This window comes from Canis lupus, chromosome 28, assembly GCF_011100685.1.
Source record: "Canis lupus familiaris isolate Mischka breed German Shepherd chromosome 28, alternate assembly UU_Cfam_GSD_1.0, whole genome shotgun sequence".
Taxonomy (NCBI): domain Eukaryota; kingdom Metazoa; phylum Chordata; class Mammalia; order Carnivora; family Canidae; genus Canis; species Canis lupus.
Genome location: NC_049249.1, coordinates 22,929,748 through 22,951,363, shown reverse-complemented (window position 1 = coordinate 22,951,363; position 21,616 = coordinate 22,929,748). Strand labels below are relative to the sequence as shown.

Below are 21,616 nucleotides of genomic sequence, written 5' to 3'. Positions count from 1 at the left end.
GGGCCAGTTTTAAGAATAGTAAGTGAAGCATGATAATTATTTCAAGTGAAATAATCCAAATATATATCAATAGTAGAATGTACACATAAAGTGTGGGAAAGTAATACTATTCAGCAGTGACACCTGAGTGAGCTCTAATTCTAAGTGTCAATGAAGATAAACCCCAAAACATAATATAGAATGGAAGAAGTAAGGCACAGAAAAGTGTAGGTAATACATATATTTCTATGACATTGAAATTTGCATGACATTTAAAAAAAACAAAAAGACTAGTATTTAGCATTCATTATGTAGGTGGCAAAACTATAAGGAAAATCAAGGACACAATCTGCCAGCTAGGATGCTTAGTTCCTTTGCTCCAGGGAGTGGAGAAGGATGTGTCTGAGAAGGGACACACAAGGTCCTTGTAGGGGAAATGTTCCGTGTCTTCACTTGAGAGGTAGGTACCAAATGGTCTGTCTTATTCTTTAAATTGTATTCCTATCCTTGAGACATTTTTATATATGTGTATCTATCTCATTCCCTAGAATGTAAGCTCCATGAAGGCAAGGTTTTACCTTTATTGCCAGATCATCACATCTAGAAGGGTGCCAATATTCAATACATATTTTTGAGTAAATGAATGAATTAATTACTTAATGAATATTTTCCATAATATAAATTTTAATAATTAATGTTTGCTATAATAAAACCCATAGACAAGAGCTCTATTGCAATAAGGTCTAGAAATGCTGATGAGAGACCTAAACAAATGGAATGAAGTGAAGAGAGAGAATGTTCGCTGTGACCAATGTCATCTGGGGAGGACACAGCCAGACACTGAGGAAAAGAAGAGAAGCGAGAGGAGGGGGACTCTAGGCCAAAGGACCAACACAGTAATTACTACTATTAACTGAATTTTTTACACTGTGCCAAGATCTTATTTGATTTTCACTACAAGCCATTAAGATAAATACCATTATTACCTCCATTTCACAGATGAACTCGTGGCTTTCATTGAGCTAGTAAGTGGACTTGTGGTCTGGTCTGTCTGACTAGCACATAGATAAGCAAGAGGAGGGAATATACAGGCAATCTTCAGGGGAGGTGGGCATGTAGACTGGCTCTTGCTGATCTGGGCTCACCAAGTTCAGCTCTGACCCCACTGAATTCACTTTCCAACTAGACCCCATTGCTCTGTGCTTCTAACTGACTATTTGTAGGAAGCACAGTTCCTCTGCAGTGGAAGTGAGTGAGCAGAAGATGATCAGTAGTGAGTCACCTGCTTCTCATTCAGTGATGGCATTGAAGGCACCATTATCTCAACAGAGATCCTCTTCCTATAAAAGGCAGGTCAGGCTGAGAAGCTAAGGTTTTGCAGCTCAGGTTTCCATTTGATGCATACACACCACCTGAGGTCAAAGGGATTGCAAACCAAGTCCCAATTCAGACCTAGGCATCAAAACTTCTGCTTGTCAGGGGGAAAGCCTCTTGTGCTTTCCAGGGGAAATTAATATTGATAATCAACATTATTATTGTTAAATAATGACAGCACTTACCCAGTTGGTACCAGGCTGTATGCTAAGTGCTTTATATGAACTGTTGAATTTTCAGAAGGGCAGTGTGAGGCATTTAGTATCTCCATCTTACTGATCAGAGATTTTTGATGGCTTGACCAAGGTGATACGAACTATAATCCATGTATATAAGACTCAAATCCATGTTGGCAGGCTACAGAACCTAAGTTCTTAACCACCTCACTCTACTACCTCTTGGGTATAGTAACGCATCAAAAGGATCAGGAAATAACCAGGAACATGTCAAGAAAGAAGAGGATGGTATCACTTTTCATGCTGAGGACTCTGGAAACAGAACTCGTTGGGCATCCTTGGGTCACTTCTCCAAGATCTCTCTCTCTACCTTCATCTCCTCCACTTGCTCCCAGACCTCAAGAAAATGTAAGCTTCTTTGAAAGTTCATCAGATTAGCAGCACAAGCTTCAAGGCAGTGCCTCTCCTTGCAAGATTAACAATGATATGTGTTAAATTCTCCCCCAGGGCTCAATGGGTTTCTCTTTCACATTAGCTTAATATTCAGGCACATTTTCATCTTCATTTCACCTTGAGCTTCTACTGGAAGTGGCTCCTACTACCTCAGATTTCAGTTTCCCTATTCTTTTCTTCACACCATCCTAATTCCTGTAAGACTTGAACAGGGACTTAATGCTCTGAAACAGATCTGCAAGGCACCCAGGAGAGTTTGCAGCTTTAAAAAGTTAGAATAAAATGAAGAAGCAAATCAACACTTTCTGATTTTATCTTATTTATAACTTTGGATTTTCTTAAATCATGATTCTTTCTAAAGCAGACTGAATTTGAGTTACAAGAAAAATATGATTGGAAAAAGAAATCCCGTAATTAGAGAAATAGGATATTCAAGGTTCATAACGCAAAAATCCTAGCCCCTTTTCTGGCTATATCTTTTAAATCTGAAATGCTAAATTCCATTAAATTGCTTCCATTTTATATATTGGAAACAGAGCCGAGACAGACTCAATTATAGTACTTTCTAAATTAGGATTCATCTAGTCTCCACCCTGGGCTCAGACCAAATTGGGTCCCCTAGTCCTGCCTCCCTCGTGCACATAGCAATCACACCATTTCTCTGGTGGGCTTCACAGATGTAGTTGGCTGGCACTGGGCATTGGTAGTTGCCCCAATTCTGGCAATTATCTCCACATGGTTTGCCCTGTGCACTGTCATTGCTGGAACATGGAACAGACTGGCTTGGCCTCATCCTGCCTCTCTCCGGTGCCACAGAGGCTTACAGGATGTTTTTGGTATCACGTAGCATGAGAATTGCCAAGAAGAGACCTTCAGAAGTCGCTGGGAGACTTAACACTGTGATCAGCAGGAAAGCTATGAAATTAAAGAAGAAAATCAAAAGAGAAGGTCAGACAGTACAGAGAGTCTCAAGAGAGTGTTAGATGAAGATTTAAAATATATGAAGACAAATGGTCCAAAAAAAAAAGGGGGGGAATAATATTAAAGAATAGATAAAACTGAAAATATGTACCATGACCTGCGGAACAAAGAGAATTTTTCTAATATCTAAATGCTTACAATACCTTGACAGGTGCAGGATTTCATAATGAAGCTTCCACTGTTCCCCACCTCTCCCTGTACACCACTTCCCCATACATATATGAAACAAAAAGGGAGATATTTGACCTTGCTAAGACTTACACCTTCCTTTTGCTGAGTTTCCATTTTAGTCTGTTGATTCTCAGATACTTAGCGTACAATCAGGAGTTAGATGATATCATTACGACTACTAATAATAACAGCAGCTCAGATCAAGTGCTTACTGTATAGCAGGCACTGTTCTAAGCATTTGATGAGTGTGAACTCATTAATCCTCACAGGATTAAATTTCCACTTTGAATACAAAGAAGCTGAGGCATAAACAGTCTTTACTACCTGCTCAAGGTTTCACAGCTCGTAAATGATAGTGTGCTGGAGAAGCTGATGGGACAATCAGAAGACTGAGGCAAGGAGGCTCAGTCCACCTGACAGAGGCCTGGAGGTGGTGAGGGAGGAAGACAGAGAAAAGCCAAATGGTCTGGGAATTGAGAAATACTCCAGGGACACCAGAGCAACAGTAAATAGAAAAGGAGAAAAGAGCTGCTTTTCAGAAACATTGCTATCGATTATGAATTGGATCAGATTTAACGCTTTTCAAGGGATGCAAGTAAAAGTTGAGCTTCCTATTAAAATATTCTGTTTTGGACTCGGTTCTCAGATTACAGCTCTACAGAGACTGAGGCATTTAAGGACCCAGTTTTTTGATGGTTACATATCTAAAGTGCTTAATGATTTGACATATGTGATCTCACCAGTGAAGCACCATCTCATGAGGATAAAACATAGTGATGATGTGCATTTGCAGGGAGAGAGCAGGGAGCAGCAAAGTGCTTCCAAATAGCTTGAAAACAAGATGGCTCTTCTGGCAATTAAACTATGAAATCAACCAACAATGGATTCATTTAAGAAATATTTACAAGGCACCTTCTGTATGGCAGGAACTGTTCTACACAATGGGATATAGCATTGAACAAAATAAATATTTTCTGGAGCTTACATTCTAGGAAGGAAAGAAATAAAATAAGCAAATAAAGGCATAAATATTTACTATAAGGTATTTAGGAGCTGACCCAGTGGTTCTCAGCAAAGACAGGCAAAGCCATCCTAAGAAGAATGGACATCTCCCAGCTTTACAAGCTCCCACTTTCACCTCAAGGATTGAATGTGTCATCCATCTGGAAGGGAGAGGACTGGGAAGTTATAGAAGAATGATAAAAGGGAGACTTACAAGAGCCTAATATCAGCAGAGCCCATAGAAAAAAAGTACTATAGGAGAGACATATTTCAAACCAAGCTCTACTCCTTCCTAGCTATGTGACTTTGGGTCAGTTTCTTACCCTCTCTGTACTTTGGTTTCCTCAACTATAACAATACTGCCTACATCTTAGGTTTGGGGTATACATTTAAAAAGTCAATATCTATAAAGTGTCTACTGCAGTAAACCAAATAATTGTGACTCACTGTTAAAATTATGCAGTATCCCTGCTGATAAAGCTGTTGATTGTAGAAACTCAGTGAAACTCATCAAATTGACTGTAAAGACTAACATGTATCACAAGAATCCAACTTGGTGACAGTGGTCCTTCCTGTTGATCACAAGCCCCAAATGCTTAGGTTGAGGGCTGGTACAGAGCTCAGCATAGATGGAAAGTGCCCTTAGGAGATACCAGAATCGGGTTGTCTGTACATTTCTCTATATTCAAAACTCTTATTTAATTTTCTTAATTAACAGGCATCAGTAATCATTACCAAGCTCTCACCGGGTACCAGCACTAAACCCACGTGCTATGGAATAAAAGGGCAAAAATTAACAAAAGGCCAAACTTGGTTTCCTGCCTTAAAAAAGCACACTGCCAACTGCAAGAGCTACATGAACTCTTGGATCAAAAATCTCAAAGCAGGGGCACCTGGGTGGTGCCGAGAGTTAAGCATCTGCCTTCAGTTCAGATTCTGATCTCACATTGGGCTCCCTGCTCAGCGGAGAGTCTTCTTCTTCTCCCTCTGTTCCTCCCCCTCCCTGCTTGTGAGCTTTCTCTTTCTCTCTCTCTCTCAAATAAATAAATATATTTTTTTAAATCTCAAAGCAGAACAAGGGCAAGCCTTGGGGTTCCCCCTAAGCACCGCAGAGGAGAGTGAAAAAGATGTTCCCTTGAGAGAAGGCTGAGTCATAGGACGAAGAGAGCACACCTTTGTGGAGTACCTCCCATGTGCCAGCCACCAAAATACACATTCTCATTTATTCTTCCCATGCCCTATTGGGAGAGATTGTTAAGCCCATTTTGTACCTGAGAACACTCAGCTTCAGAGCAGTTGAATGATTTGCTCAAAGTCATTCAGTTTTTCAGAGTCTTTCCAAGAATATAATTCATGTCTGACCTCGAATCCTTTGTTATTTTCCCAATCACAAGGAGGAAATATAGGGTAAAGGTCAAGAGTGTGGTGGGATCTGGGGACAAAGCTGAGATTTGGACTCATCTAACAGTGCATTTTAGGTGAATTATTTTATCTCCTTGTGCTTGTTTTCTCAGCTACAAACTATTTTTTCATGACAGTATCTCTCATACAACCTCGTTGGGATTTCAATGACATAATCCTTGCTTAGTGCCTAGGTGGTACTAATCCTTGCTTAGTGCCTTGGTGATGTCAAATAAGATGATATCCTCTCTTAGTTCCTCTTCCCATTGGGACGTGTAATGACAGCTTTTTGGCTTCTGAATATAGCTTCTTACTTCTGAATATAGCTTATTATTCACAAATGTCTTATCCTCACTGCCTCCAGCTCCACCACCAACCTGACTTCCTGCTTAGCATGGGGTCCTCACACCCTGGGTTATCCTGATGCTTTTCCCAGGAGAGGACTGGAGAAAGCGGTCAATGTCTATATTATTTCTGAACTAAGGAGTGTTTGAGCTGAGGATTTAGGAATTAAAAAAAAAAAAAAACAGATTTCCTGAATCAGCAAATATTTATGCTAAATAATCCATTTACAAAACAACCCGCTGAAAGAGGAGAGCTTCACTGTTGCAGTTTAAGGGATATCTTGGGGGATGAAACAAGTTGTATTCTGGCTCCTTATTGGACTCTAAGTAGGTAGGGGAGTCTCTCTGCTGCCAATTGGACTTTTAGCATACTACAAAACAGCTCTTTATAAAGGTCTATCAAATATCATTGATCTATATAGAAAATACCTCTTGAGCATGTACTATGTGCCTTGATAGGCATTGATCTAGGTAATGAGGATAGAGCAATGAAAATAAGCAAACAACAAAAACCCATCATCTCTGCCCTCATGAAGCTTATGTCCTGTATTAGCTGTGCTCCATAACAAGTAGTACCAAAATTTATTGGCTAAGAGCAATAACTGTTTGCTCTAAATTCTGTAGGTTAGCAACTTGGGCTGGGCTCAGCTGGGCTGTTTTTTGGTCTCACCTGGGGTACCTCGACTGTGGCAGTATGGTCAGAGATGGCCTGATTTGCAGCAGGCATGTGGTGCTAGCTATCAGCTGTTTGGTCTAAGGGACCTCTACTGGGACAGCTTATGTCTGCTCTACATAGCCTTTCTTCCTCCAGTGAGGCTAGCTGCAGAGGCGCTACAGTGTCATGTCTACAACACTCTCTTGGTCAACGCCAGTCACAAGACCATTCCAGTGTAAGGGGTACTCCACCCCTTTATGGGAGATGCTCCAAAGATACATTGCAAATTGCATGTATATGTTTGGGGAAGAAATTTGTTGCCCCCCTCCTTTTTTTTTTTTTTTTTTTTTGCAATATTTCTCAGTAGTTGAGACAAACAGCAAATATAGGGGCACCTAGGTGGCTCAGTCAGTTAAGTGTCTGCCTTTGGCTTGGGTCATGATCTCAGGATCCTGGGATCGAGCCCTACATCTGGCTCTCTGCTCGGCCATGAGTCTGCTTCTCCCTTTCCCTCTACCTCTGTGATCTCTCTCACTTTCACTCTCTAAAACAAACAAACAAACAAACAAACAAACAAACAAACAAACCAGCAAATATATAACAATGCTTAGGCAAAAGTTTTCAATCCCGGTTCCACATAAGAATTACCTGGAGGGCTTCTTTAAAAAAAAATACCAGATCCTCCACCATAGCCCAGTTAAACCAGAGGTTAGAACTTGGGAATCCATGTGCTTGATCAGCTCTCTCCAAGTGATTCTAATTTGTAGCGAATTTTGAGAATCACTGATTAAAGTGCGGTGAAGAAAACTGAAGGTGGGGTGGGGGATTCTAGAACAATGAGAGAGTCGTGTAAGATGTGGAGGCAAAGAAAGACTTTCTAAAGAGGGAATGTTTGAGCTAAGATTTAAATGAAGCTGGAGAGCCTTGGTGCCATCAGAAGCAGAGAAGGAAGAAGAGCAAGGGGAGAGGTAAAGAACAGGCTGGGGCAGCAGGAACAGATTTGGTAGAAGTATTGGAAGAATGTCCCACACCATGCAGGCAGTGCCTCAGGGGAATGTTCTACTCACTTTATCCTAGGTTCAAGTCCTTATAGTGTGATCAAATCACTCGGTTTTTATAAAGAGATAAAGGAATAAATAACTAACTGAAGAATAGAAGAATAGACTGTGGAAAAACACAACTTTTAAAAGCTATTTTTTAGAAGAACTCACTAGTTCAAAAGCAGTCTCTGGGAAAAAGGGAAACAAAGCTGGAGGAGAAGAGAATGTGCAATACGGGAAAACAAACAACAAAACAAAGCACTGCTTCAAAGACAAGTGTAGGGAAAAAAAAATAACTCCATTCTGAGAATTCACCAATGGTGGGTTCTCTGTTTCACAGGAGCAAATGGAAGCCCTGGAAACACAAGCTGGTACCATGTCCCACAGCTAATTAGAAGCTGAGAGAAGACTGGGCTGCAGGGACTCCTGCTCCTGCTTCACTTCCCTCTCTTCTCACTGTTCCTTGCCATTCCCTCCCCTGCTCAGTGCACATTACAAACCTCCAAAGGGATCTTTGGCATCTTACCTCCCAACCCCTTTCTCCAACAAAGTGACTAACTCACTGCCTAAGTTGTAGCTTCCCTGGATGAAGCCAGCTTGGTGCAGAGCTGTTACTTCCCTCCCCAGCATCTGTGTCCGCCTGGGAGGCAGCAGCAGGCATCCCCTCATGGAGTTCTCTGAGAAGGAAATGAGAATGTGCTGCAACCTGATTCCCAGTAATGTGCCCCCAGCAAGAGGGAATCCTGCTTGGAGAAGAGGAAGCTAAGGCTCAAACAAGGAATTCCAAACCCACCAAGAGCTAGCCACCAAATGAAAAATGGTCAGTATATAGTTTCAATATACATGGAGATTCCACTAGCTTCTATTCTGCTCATAGTGGGACCCAAGTCCGCAACAGTTTTCAACTGTACTGATGATGACTGTTAAGTAGGCAAAGTCTCAGGACCCTCTCCAATCTCACTAAATCAAAATCTTTACGGTGGGGACTTTAGACTGCTCATTTTAAATAAGCTCCCCAGGTAATGATGTTCTAAGTGAAAAATCACAAATTCAATGAAAACTTAAATGCAATTCTCAACCCCCCAGCAATCAAGCACATTTCTCTCTCAGCAGCCAGTAGGAAATCCCAGGCCCCAAACCCTTTTCCCGAACATATCACTAACAGGAAGCCCCAGATCAAGACTGTGAGCCCCAATTCTGGCAGAAAAAAAAAGGATATTTTCCCAAGGAAGTACTTTTAATAAGCTTGGGAGACAATTTACTCTGCAGCCTGCACAGCCTGCAGCAGCCTCCCAGCTCCTCACGGATGGGGAGGATCTTACTAAACTTGAATGCGGAGACACCCCTCACATCTGGCTCACAACCAGAAGTCTTAGCTGGCTTGAGCCCACTCCCCAAATATGGACCTTGACATTGTTGATGGAACTATGCCCTGGGAGAGGAGGGAAGCAAGACCCTGGGCAAGAAAGCAAGACCTTTCATAGATGAAGAGGTTTTGCTCAAGCCAATTCTGTTGGAGAGTCAGACTTTGAGTGTGCTGATGATGGTAAAAAGTGAGGAAGAAACAGAGGGCCAGTGAGACAGGCAAGGCCCACAAGAAACCCAGCTCCATCTCCAGGGCAGCCGAGCTCGTTTTTTCCCCCCACTTGCCCAGTTTCTCTCTCCCCTTTCTGCTCTTCCTTGGCTCTCTTCTTTTTGACTTTCCTCTCTTTGTGTCCTTCTTCCCCTCCCACTTTCTCTTCCTCTCTCTTTTTATCTCTCTTTTCCTTTCTTCTTTTTCTTTTTCTCCCTCCCTTCCCCTCACCTTTTTCTTCATTTTGCACAAACATTGGGCAGATGTCCACTCCATGCCTAGTCGTGTGGACAGCACTGAAGAGAAACATACTCTCAGTGGTCTCTTGGAGCTCCCAACAAGTGGAAGAAGAGCCAAAGAACAGGCAACTGCAATTGCAGTTAGAAGCAGTAAAGTGTGCACACCTAAAACAGGCATGTAATCCAGGCTGCAGTTCAAGGAAGTGATGTCTTAGCAGACACTAAGATGTGAACGTGCAGTAGACCAGCAAAGGGTTCAAGGAAGTGTAGAGAGTGCTCTAGCCTGGTACAAATTCCTAATCAAGAGAAAACATGGTACCTTTGAGGGATTGTGAAGGTCTAGGGCTGCCATGCATAGTTGTGTAGGCTGTGTCTTGCACAAGGGCACTGGATCAAGGAGCAAGGGCTGAGAACTGCCCTGGGGCACTTTCATTGTGTGAAAGGCAGATTCCTGTTTGGCTCCTATATTGACAGGAACATCAAGCTAGTTTCTTCTATTGTTACTCTTCTTTATGGCATATCAGTGAAAGATTGGGACAAGAACAATAAAGCAGAAACTTCACTGGAAGCATCTTTCTCTGTTGGCTTGTTCAGGGCTGTTGCAAGATATTCTCAAGCCTCTGCCTGGTTTGAGGCTCACCAGATCTAACCAAGTCTTTAATTTCTTCACCAACATTTTATCCTGACTGGGTGCATTTGGTACCTCTGTCTTCAGATTAGTCGCTCTTTCCTGAAGTCATCCGTGCCCTTGGTTGGACTGCATGGAAATATTTTGTTTTCCAATATTTCCAGCCAACATTTACCCAGTGATGCCTCATTACCATTTAGAGAACAACCTTCACAGTGTATATTGGGAATCATTACTTATTCTCCCCCTCAGAAAGAAGAGGCATTTTAATATATTGCATTCTTTTTCAGAGTTTGGCTCCAAGTCTGATCCAAAGGCACTTTAAACAGTTAGATGTGTTCGAGAGACATTTGCATACTTTCCTACTAATTTCACTGGTCAGGGAGATGATTCTCAGCTGTGACAAAGATGTTCTCAAGGTACCAGGAATACCTTCCTTCTCCTTAAGAGCTAAAACCACAGGGAAAACTAAAGGTTACTTCTCAACATCTTTTTCTTCTACAGCTGAACCCAACGATAGATCTTGCTCTGATTGAAATAGTATTGACTCAACTTTGCCCACTAGGGCTCTTTGAAAGAAGGGTTAGTTGGCAGCAGAAATGGGATTCTGAAATATTTAAGGAAACTCCTATACATTGTTATCTTTGAGGAAGATGTTTTGAAATGAGTGAACTTTATCTTCTTTGTATAGAATAACCTACTTGTCTGCAATTAGAATAAATGAGGAAAGATATTTGCAAACTTTAAAATGTACACTATCCAGAAAGGTGGAAAGGTATTTTTGCCCTCCAGCAGGGATGCCCAGTGAGAGATACCTACTGCTGTTGTGGCCTGTCCCCAACTATGGAGGTGGGCTGGAAGACATCCTAGTCCCCAAACACGACTGAATACCATAGACACAGAGACTAAGAGACCTAGAGGATCATCCTTCCTACCCAACCTTTGATTCTAGACATGAGAAAATGGGGATTCAGAGGAGGCAATTGGTTTTTCCAAGTCAAATGGCAAATCAGTGGTGCTGCTGAGATTCACCCCTAGGATGACCTAATCTTCTACAAAGACCTTTCTTCAGCACCAGGATGATCCCTGATTTACTTTCTTTTATTTCATTAATGCATAAGGGTTCAGCATTACATGGTTCCAGAGAAAGTAAATGACACAGTCCTCACATACAAAGGGCTTTTTATTCTTCTAATCATCCTGCAATAATATCATCGCTTTTTTTGAGCTTGCTCGCTGACCTGAGGAGAACCTTTTAGATTGTATTTAACAAAACACCTTCCTTTTCAACAAAGAAAGAAGCTTAATTCACAACTACTATTTCCTTAGCATTTACTAGGATCAGCGGGAAATAATGGTTTTAAGTATGGAGAACAGAAGTGACAGAGAAGGGAGGTACTTTTCTTCTTTATATAACAAACCAGAAACAGGAGGCAATAAGCTATGTATGCATCTGTGTGTGTGTGTGTGTGTGTGATTTTAGGCTGAAATGGCACATATCTAACACAAGTATGGATTTTCATATCAGACAGATTGGGCTCAAATATCAACTCTGACAATGTCTAACATGTGATCTTAGCCACCTTCCTTAGTATCGGTTTCCTCTTGTCTGAAGGGGGAATCGCAAGTTCACAGTCACTGACATGGAGCCTTGGTGTGAAGATTGAGCAAGACAGAGAATGGGTAGTCCCTGCACCCAGGGGATAAAGGAGAGGTCAGCTTTTCTTTAAGGGGAGTTTAAAAGGGGGCTCTATACTTCCTATTTTCCCATATTCTTTAAATTTCTAGGATTAAGATGTTTTCCATTGTGAAACAGAAGGGAGAAGACAAGAGAGAGACTTTATTAAGGATGAAAAATGGCTACAATTTTGAAAGCAGCCTTGTTGACAATATGTGAGTATGTTTTCAGAATAATTAATAGGAAATCTAGGACTGAGGAAATTAATTTCTATTGGTACAACTGCCTTCCAAATGGCAACCTCGAAGCTGATACAGTGAGGTCTCAGTTTCGCAGTGGGGTCAGGGAAGGCCTCTGTTGATTCACTGCTTGCTGACCTGGGAGACTAAGGAGGTGTTTCTGTCCATCATAACAATATCTTCCAAAGGTGGGAATGAATATTTGTTAAGCCCCTACCATATGCTTGCCTATACCAGCTGCTTTTGCATGTACAAATTTAAATATCTTATCGATCTTATAAATTAAGTATAATTAACTCTGTTTTAGAGATGGGGACATTCAGGGCTAAGAACTTAACTTGCCTGAGGATACACACTTGAAAATTGACAGTCATTTACAGCCCAAGCCTGCCTAACTCCAAAGCTTACACCCTTTCCTCTTTACAACACCACCTTCCACAATGTGTGTGGTGAATATGAAGGAGGTTGGCTTAGGATGCTTGGGGCCAGGGTCTCACTTTATTGATAATTGTTCAATTTGTCCTAGTTTTGAGAACCACCGTTTAAGTAGCTGAATGCACTTGGCAAGTTACTTAACCTATCTGACCACTTAACCATTCTGTGATTTTGAAGACATTGCCACCATCCTACAGGATACTAGAGGTTTAGAACCTAACTACGCTCACTCAGAATGTGGCCAGAACCTAACTTCAGTGAGTAAAGAATGGATAGAGATGCATACAGGAAAGTGTGTATGTGTCTCTTGATAGAGAATATGAAACTCGAGTTCCATATTATTTCCTTGCCTCAAAGTCAACAAGGTCCTTACCAATTCACTGGGGTTAAGCCATCCTTTCATGTTTTGCAAACTTCCTTACCCAAATTTTCTAGAGAACCCTGTCCACAGGAGGCAAGGAGAATTGAATAAATGGCCAAGAGCCTAGTAACCCTCCAGATCCAAGATTTGATGAAAAGTAGAGAACTTGAGAAAAGATAAACCTGAGTCCAGTCCTTGTGGAAACCACAGAGAGAAGCCCCAAATGTTAAGAGACTGCCAATTTTAATTAGCAGAAGAGAACTTATAGCAATTATGGTAGGATTGAAACAGCATGGACTCTGGAGACTGTAGGTTTGAGTCTCAATTTCAAAATGGCAAGGACTCTTCTAATGGGAAACCTTGTTCAGGCATTCCTCATTGGTCTGACCAAAAATTCCTCAGAACTGCATGGTCTAGGAGTGCCTGGATGGCTCAGCAATTGAGTGTCTGCTTTTGGCTCAGGGTGTGATCCTGGGGTCCTGGGATCAAGTCCCACAATGGGCTCCACACAGGGAGCCTGCTTCTCCCTCTACCTATGTCTCTGCCTTTCTCTCTGTGTCTCTCACCAATAAATAAAATTTAAAAAAGAACTGCATTGTCTATACTCTTTTGTCTAAGTCCTCCTCTTTTTCTCTCTCCATTCTTAGATGTCAGTCCCAAAGGTTTATCCTGTCCTCTACTGCCCCTTCTCTCTTCATCCTTTATAGTTGTTTCTACCCACAAATCTCTTGCACATCTGATCCCATCTGAGTATCTGCTTCTCAGAAGATTTGAATGGACCCAGGGTAGTGGAAGTGGTCTGAGAGAGCTTGAGGATGGGCACCTTCACTACCCAGCTGGTAATGAATGGGAAAGATGACATGAATAGTTTCGGGCACAAGGTAGTGGCCTAATAGCTGAAGACTCCCTGAAGCAACCTGAGAAAACATGTTAATGGGAGGAAATTTCCCTACCAGTACAAGCATTCAAGTACTTTGAAGGTATGGAGAAACCAATGCCTACAAGGGTAGTAGAGCTGGCTGGACACTGCTAAGTGGTACCGATGCTCCACAGAGGGATAAAGAGAAACTAAAGATAGTCACCAAACAGCTAAAGGCTGAATATAAGAGCCAGTCTAAGAGTGTAGGAACCGGAGGATCTATTTGGTAGCACAAAGGAGTTCTTGTCTCCAGCAAGGAAGCATAGACAATAACATTCACTTACAGTCTTGCCCTAGGCCTGTATTAATTCTTTTCCCCTCTATAATAGTATATATAGTCCAATTACAGTACTCCAAGACCTAGAGATCTACACCTTGTGGATATCCTATAGAATGTCACATTGATCCATTATACCAATGTCATCACATTGATTGAGGAGTACAAACAAGAAGTGGTACCAATGCTAGAGACCTTGGTCCAATACATTGTTAAAGTGGATGGGAGTGAAACCCTTTGAATTTCAGGGATTTTGCATTTCAGAAAGGTTTCTAGGGAGCTGGTGGTCAGGAGTGTACTAGGATAACACCTAGTAAAAGACAAATGGCTGCGTCTTGCACCCCCTACCCCGAAAGAAGCACAGCATCTGTTAGACCTCTTTGAGTTATGGAGGAAACACATCCCCCCTAGCATTTAGTGTTGTAGGTACCTTCGATTTTAGCTGTTGGTAAGTAGCTAGAGTAGGGGCATAATACCTCATTCCAATGAGGAGATTCACTTTCTTGAGGCTTGGTTTTAGATATCATAACGTTTGCCTAGCTTGGATTCAATGCTACTCACTTTTATTTTGTAGTTCTTGAAAGGCCCTACCTGAAGGCCTTAAGTAATTTCCAGGATCCTTCATCCTTTGAGGTATTGAACTTCATTTTTAAAAATCTCATTTGTAGTGTGAGGCTGCTGGAAGTGCCACTTAGCTTTTTAGCTACATTCTGTTCTGTTTCTCTATCTCTGTCTCTCTCCAGTTTTAAAAAAAAATGGCATGGGGCAGCCCAGGTGGCTCAGCGGTTTAGCACCGCTTTCAGCCCAGGGCATGATCCTGGAGACCCGGGATTGAGTCCCACGTCAGGCTCCCTGCATGGGGCATGCTTCTCCCTCTGCCTGAGTCTCTGCCTTTCTCTCTCTCTCTCTCTATCTCTATCTCTATCTCTGTCTCTCAATCTGTGTGTCTCATGAATAAATTAAATATTCAAAAAAAATTAAAAATAAAATAAAAGGCAAAAGCCTCAAGGGATGAACTATGTCAGACTCACATTACTGCATCCCATCATTCTTGGTGAGAATATTTATCTGTGATAAGCCATCCAAATACTCATCGTACTTATTTTCTATAATCTAAAATCTTCAGTAAAAAAATCCATATCCACATAAATAGGAAGTCTGAAAAGACTCCACAAACAAGTGGAAGGATACTTTGGTCCCTGCTACACACTGGAAGGGCACAGCCTCTTATGGATGAGTCTTTACTCTGGCGCTCCAAAGAGGAACTCTACCCTGAGCCGCAGCAGGCCTGGGAGAAACCCAGCATTATATCTGATATTTAAAAAGAACTTCCAAGTGCTCAACATAGAACAGATGACATATGATCAAAACCTTCCTGTAGTTACTATGTTACACACACACAGTATATACAGAGGCTGCTTACCCTGAAGGAGTGGGAAAAGCAGATGCTTTAATCAATGGACTGTGTAATATCTTTTTTGAGTGTCTGTCAATAGTAGAATTTTCCTGATGGCCAAGGCAAACTTGCCTTTGTAGTACTGTGATCTGATTAAGTAGCTCAGTGCTTGGTATATAGTATGCATTCAGTAAACCTCAGCACTCTATATTGGAAAGAAGAAAGAGAGGAGGCAACTTTAAGGGAAAGTGTCCCTTAGAGAAGCAATAATATAACAACAAACCTCAATTATCAAAGATTCTGAAGCTGAATGTGCCTGCACTGTGTATAATCATCAGACTGCCTCAAAGTAGAAATCAAGCATTTCTGAAACGTAGTAGTTTGTTCATTTTCCATTCTTCACTTTTTATATTCCTCTGTCCCAGTGGAAAGGGAAATGTAAATCTTCTCATATTAGTGCCTCTTGGCCTCATTGGGTTTCATGTGGCATTGAGTGGATTGTCAAAATAAAAATCCAGAGAGGGACCAGGGTATTGGTTTATGTGAAGTAACTATAATATTCAAATGAAAGCTACAAATCAGCTATGCAAATGAGCCTGTACCCAGGGCAGAATTGCAATCAAACAGCCTGCAGAAGGAAACTTAATAAGCCCTGCCTCTCCTTCTATTACCTTGTGAGTAAGTTTCCTGAGAGTCCGGGTCTTGTGAGGGCATCGAGAGAGCATAGCTTCGGGCATTCTGCTGGCTGTCACAGAACCACACTGGGGCCTGGCAGCACTCTAAAGCTCTATGAAGGGTTGAGCAGCTTGCATCTGTGTCTCCATCAAAAGGCATTAAATATGCATTTGATCAAGACAGTAGTTAGGAATATGAAGCACCTATGGGGGAAATTTGCTTGAAATTATAGTCATATGTACATTCTTTTCCTCTGAAATGGCTTTGGGACTAACATGCTGACAAGAGAGTTGGTTAAAAGAATGGGAGATCACCCAGAGAAGATTGACTGTCAACAGTTTTGGAGAAGGAGTAGATCAAATATCAAGGTTACCAAAGTTAGGATGTAGCCCTACCCACGGGATTTAATTTTACCATTTGTGTGGCTATAGAATCATAGAAGACAAGCAGTAATACCTCCTGATTTGCCTGAGATAGTTCTGTTTTAAATCTATTTGTTCCAGGATAATTGTTATTAGCATCAACTTTCATTCTTAAACATGTCCTGGTTAGGATGATAAATTACACGGCCATACAGACATCATACAAAGTAAGGATCTTCAAAATCATGCACCTTTCAGGTAAGTCAAACCCTAAGTCTAGTAGCATAGGGACTATCGCTCCTTATAGCCCAGATCAATGTCCATTAATGATGAGGCTGGTATATTTCCCATCTCTGGAATTATCAGGCAATGGCTAGATAAGGAGATGAGGTAAAGGAAATTCAGCTAGTAAATCTGGACCTAAGACAATGGCTCTATAGAGTTCCTTCTTTCCCCAAGATTCTGCAAGAATCAGAGATTCAGCAAGAAACAGACCCAGAGTAGAAGTAGTTTCTCAAGTTTCTGCAAGAATATACAAGCTGAGGAAGAGTCCTGAGTGCAAGTTTCCTCCCCCTCTTTACTAGATACTGATCTAGTGAGGAAGTGAGACAGAGGCAAAAAGTTGAGAGTGGTTACAAGTACTATATGCCCACCTCAACTACAACCCTGGCTGGCCCAGGCTCTAGCTTGGACTCGAAGAACAGCAAATTCTTGCTAGGTGTAAGAATTCAAGTATGTGTGCACATCTAGCAGTTTGTTTTAGCCAGATAGAGGCAAGCTTTGGTGGATTATTAAACAAAATTTCTTTTCTTTTTTTTTTTTTTTTAATTTATGATAGTTACAGAGAGAGAGAGAGGGAGGGAGGCAGAGACAGAAGCAGGCTCCATGCACCGGGAGCCCGATGTGGGATTCGATCCCGGGTCTCCGGGATCACGCCCTGGGCCAAAGGCAGGCGCCAAACCGCTGCGCCACCCAGGGATCCCTATTAAACAAAATTTCAGTGACTTAAACCACAAGTTTATTTTCCTCTTGGCCACACTTTACATTGTGTGTTGGCTGGACACTCTTGCTCATGTCCTATTTACTCAGGAACTCCATCATATTTTCATGGTTATTGCAATAGGAAAAGGAGAATGTGGTGACTTACCCACTAGCTCTGAAAGTTTCTGCCCACCAGGACACACATTACCTCTACATTTTACTGGCCACAGGAAGTCACATGTACATGGATATGCCTAATTTCTTATGAGAAGGGAAGTCCATGGAAGTCGGGGAACAGGAAATACGTGGAGCATGGCACCAACTATAGGTCTATGGGAGGGAATGTTCATATGGCATGCCAAAGTGCCTGGTACACAGCAGGAGCCAAGAGCATGCCAGCCCCCTTCAGAGAAATGTGTCCATCCTTTGGATTTCTTTCCTCCAACTTTCTCTGCTCTTCCTTTTGAAGGAGACTACAGTATGGAGATTGTTTAGTCTGGGGACACAGAAGGGAAGAATTCTGGACAGTACTCCTCAGACAGGTGAGGAGCTCTTCCATGTATCACAGGCCAAGACTTCCTTATCATATTCTGACCTGCGCATATCTAAACAGTAGCAGCAGCAAAACTAGTATTTACTTACTTGGCATTTGCCACGTGCCAGGCCCTGTTTTAAGTGTTTCACCATGCATTTAATCCTCACAACAGCTATTTGAGATGGTTAGTATCCTCTTTCTACAGATGAGAATATTCTGGCAGAGGAGGTAAAGTAACTTCTCTGAGGTCAGTGGTTATTAAGTGTCCAAGCTGTCATACAGATCCCAGGCTTTTGGCTTCAGAGTCCATGTTTCATTACCTGTGCCCCAGACAGACAGGTTGAGGAATCAAGACACACCTGTCTTGATGCCATTAGATGCTATCAGATAACAATAGATGCTATTGTGTAACAATAGAATCTGATGGCATAGCTTGTACCAGAATGCTGTTTCCCAGGGAATGGAACTCCTGGAGGCGTTGGAAATTGTATCAGTTCCTTAAAAGCATTTCATAGCATGGTGATTACATATCACATGGTGATATGTGAATTCTCTTTTCATTGCTTTCTTCTCTGTGTTTCCTTTTTCTTTTTTAAGATTTTATTTATTTATTCATGAGAGACACAGAGAGAGGGAGGCAGAAACATAGGCAGAGGGAGAAGCAGGCTCCATACACAGAGCCCAATGTGGGACTCGATCCTGGGACTCCAGGATCACGCCCTGAGTCAAAGGCAGACACTCAACTGCTGAGCCACCCAGGCGTCCCTTCTCTGTGTTTCCTAATCCTTCTGATTATGTCAGAAAGAAAGCTTGGATGTCTAGGCCATACTGGAACTAACTAGCCCTTGTTAATCTCACTTTGAGGGAAGAAAAAGGCCTCAGGCACAGAGCCTTCTGCAGGCAAGAGCGTCCACTTAGAATTAAAGAACATCGTTTTGTTTGCATTGTATTTATTTTTATTGTTATTTTCTATTATTGGAAGGTGATACTAGGTTTCCTTTTAGGGCAGTGATATAGTTTCATATGAAAACATTTGTTTAAGTAAAAAAGAGAGAGAGCTGATATGGAAAATGGAAATTAAATAGCATGAGTGGTATTCAGACATGCCCAAAATGGTGTAAGTGGTGAGTCAATGACTTGAATTTGGGAAACAATATTCTGGACAGATGGGCTTGTAGAGCAGCAAGCTGGCCTTAAGGTAGACAGTAAGAAATTCTTTTCCTTTCACTAGCTGCTACTTGGTGGTCAATAAACAAAATAATAAGAATCTCTTCTTTCCCATCTATGACACATGTTAAAAGTGTTAAAACCCTACAGATTTAAGATAAAATGAACCTAAAAGGAAGCAATGCAATGAAACAGAGTGTTGCATCAGGCAAGGAGAGAAGTAGACTTAGATCAGTAACCAGCCACCCCGTGACCAGGAGTGAATTTCCTACTGAACCAGAGCCTCTGAGCCATGGTCTCCAAGCTGGGAGAAATAAAAGCCATATCCTGGGGTTCTTGAGATTATTAAGTCAAATCATGGGGAAAATATTACCTGGCTCACCTTGCTGGGTATTGTGAAGATCAAGCATTCATTCCACACTTTTTAAGAAACCTACCACATGCTGGGAAGTCAGAAGATAGTGTCAGCTTTTGCCCCTGCAGAGCTGAGTCAAGTGGGAATTTACACTAACAGCAGCAATAAGAGAAATAAATCATGGAACTGCCATTTATGAGGATTCACCAGAGGCTAGGTGTTGAGCTAAGCATCCTATATGCATGACCCCATTTTATCATAACATTAGCTCCAAGAAGGTAATTATCATTTCCATTTTATGGAAGAGAATCGGAGACATGGCTGATAAGAAACTTACATAGGGTTAGGACATCAGTGCATGGCAGAGCCAGGACTCACCCTCACAACTGTTTTCTTCTTAAAACAGATGTTATGCAGGAAAGTAGAGGTCAGGTGGGTTTTAGCAAAGAGGATGGGGAGTACTGAGAACACTTGGAGAGTCAGCCCTGCATCCACCCAAGCATTTTGTGGATTGTGAAGCATTCATGGGGAAAACTTGTTGATACTCATTATTCCTACTGCATTATTTTTAGAGTCAAATCTTCCCGATGGGGCTTTTGAAGTTCTCCAAGCACCCATGTGTACATGTGGGGGAATTTCACTACTAGAGCAACGCTCCTTGATGCTTTACAAGATTTCACACCTGCCGGAATTACCCTGGGGATCTTGTTAAAGTACAGATTCTAAGTCTGGAGTGGAACCTGAGAGTCTGCATTTCTTATAAGCCCCCATGGTCTATTCTACTGGTTCAAGGCCATGGTTTGAATAGCAAGGCATTAAAGCCATCAGGGCCCATGGAATAGAGATCTGTTCTCAACCTTTCCAAGCCAAGAGCCCTACTCAGCTCTAAATCACAGTGTAATGTATGAGGTGGGTGGGCAGTCTCCCTGCCTCAGTGGGAAATGAACAGAACCAAGAAGGGCTAGAATCACAGCCCTTCACACAGCTTCAGCTCTGAGAGGAGAGCCTGCTGGCTGTAAATTCCCAATCAGCAATTAGCCAGAAGGAAACTGGTCTGAGGAGCCATTAACATTTACAAGTCGCCCCAATAATCCTCCTCACACTCACTTGAGGGCACCACAAAGTGCATGTTGTTGAGCCTAATGAAAAAGCCTCTAAAATATGCAGTTAAATTGTACTTCCTCTGGGAGTGGTAATTTATTTTGGGATAGGAGTCTCCCTCTGCTTGGTGGTGGCCTTTTTGCTTAGTTATTTGGTTGTTTTCCTGTCTCCAGCTATCCAGATGCTGAGCAGGTAAGGGGCATCGAGCTTTTTATGGGTCATCTCATTTTATCCTCGCTCCTTCTCAGACTGATAGAGAAGGATGCTGAACCTTAGACCAGGACTTGATGACTCAGATTCAACCCCAGGTTTCTGGACTCCCAACTTCCAGTCTGAAAATGGACTATTAGGGGTGGTTAAGGGATACCTGTTAACTCCAGAAATTGTATGCAAAGTTGTATGTGTGCGGGTGCATGCAAATAGGCTTTCGTGTGTGCAGAGAACTAGATAGTTCATCAGATTTTCAAAGGCACCTGTGATTCCCTCAAAAGGTAAGCACTCTCTGGCTCGATGTTGCAACTGGAAAAGAATCATCCTGAGCAGTGGTTCTCAGTTTTTCTTGGTGAGAGGCCCAGCCTTTTAATGTCAAATTCCCCAACCATTTCCTCAAAAGATAGTTGGGATATCAGAATTATTACCTGAGAAAACACATGGTGACAAAAGGAACTCAATTCAGGCCTTATGTCAAGTGAATTTGTGCTTTAATCATTATACAAGCATCTACGGGCACTTGGTAAATAAGAGTAAGTGGATGCGGCAAATATTGTTTCTTTCCTTCTCCCTTTTTTCTCACCTGGGATGTGACGGGCCTGAGTCTAAATGATAAAGATCCCTACCCCTAATCAGAGCTCATGCCCTGCTATCATATGCCTACAACAAGCAGCTGCAGACCTCTTTGTCTCATTCACAAAAGGCAGCTTCTGATAGTGATTAAGAGCACCACCTATGCTTGGAACCAGACAGACCAGCATGCAAAATACTGTTGTGTAACCATTGGACAATCTCCTCAGTTTACCCGTCTATTGAATGCGGATAAGAATAGCACCTACCTCCTTTTTTTAAAAAAAGATTTTATTTATTTATTCATGAGAGACACAGAAAGAGAGGCAGAGACATAGT

General features: G+C 41.9%; 1 long non-coding RNA gene across 1 annotated transcript; it reads right to left on the bottom strand.

Annotated features, from left to right (window-relative positions):
• Window positions 1-2,284: 2,284 nt before the first annotated feature.
• On the bottom strand, window positions 2,285-18,255 carry LOC111093019. Its single transcript, XR_005380611.1, has 2 exons — window positions 17,982-18,255; window positions 2,285-2,897 (listed from the first exon to the last, which is right to left on the bottom strand). It is a non-coding gene; the product is annotated as an uncharacterized LOC111093019 (long non-coding RNA).
• Between the last annotated feature and the right edge of the window lie 3,361 nt (window positions 18,256-21,616).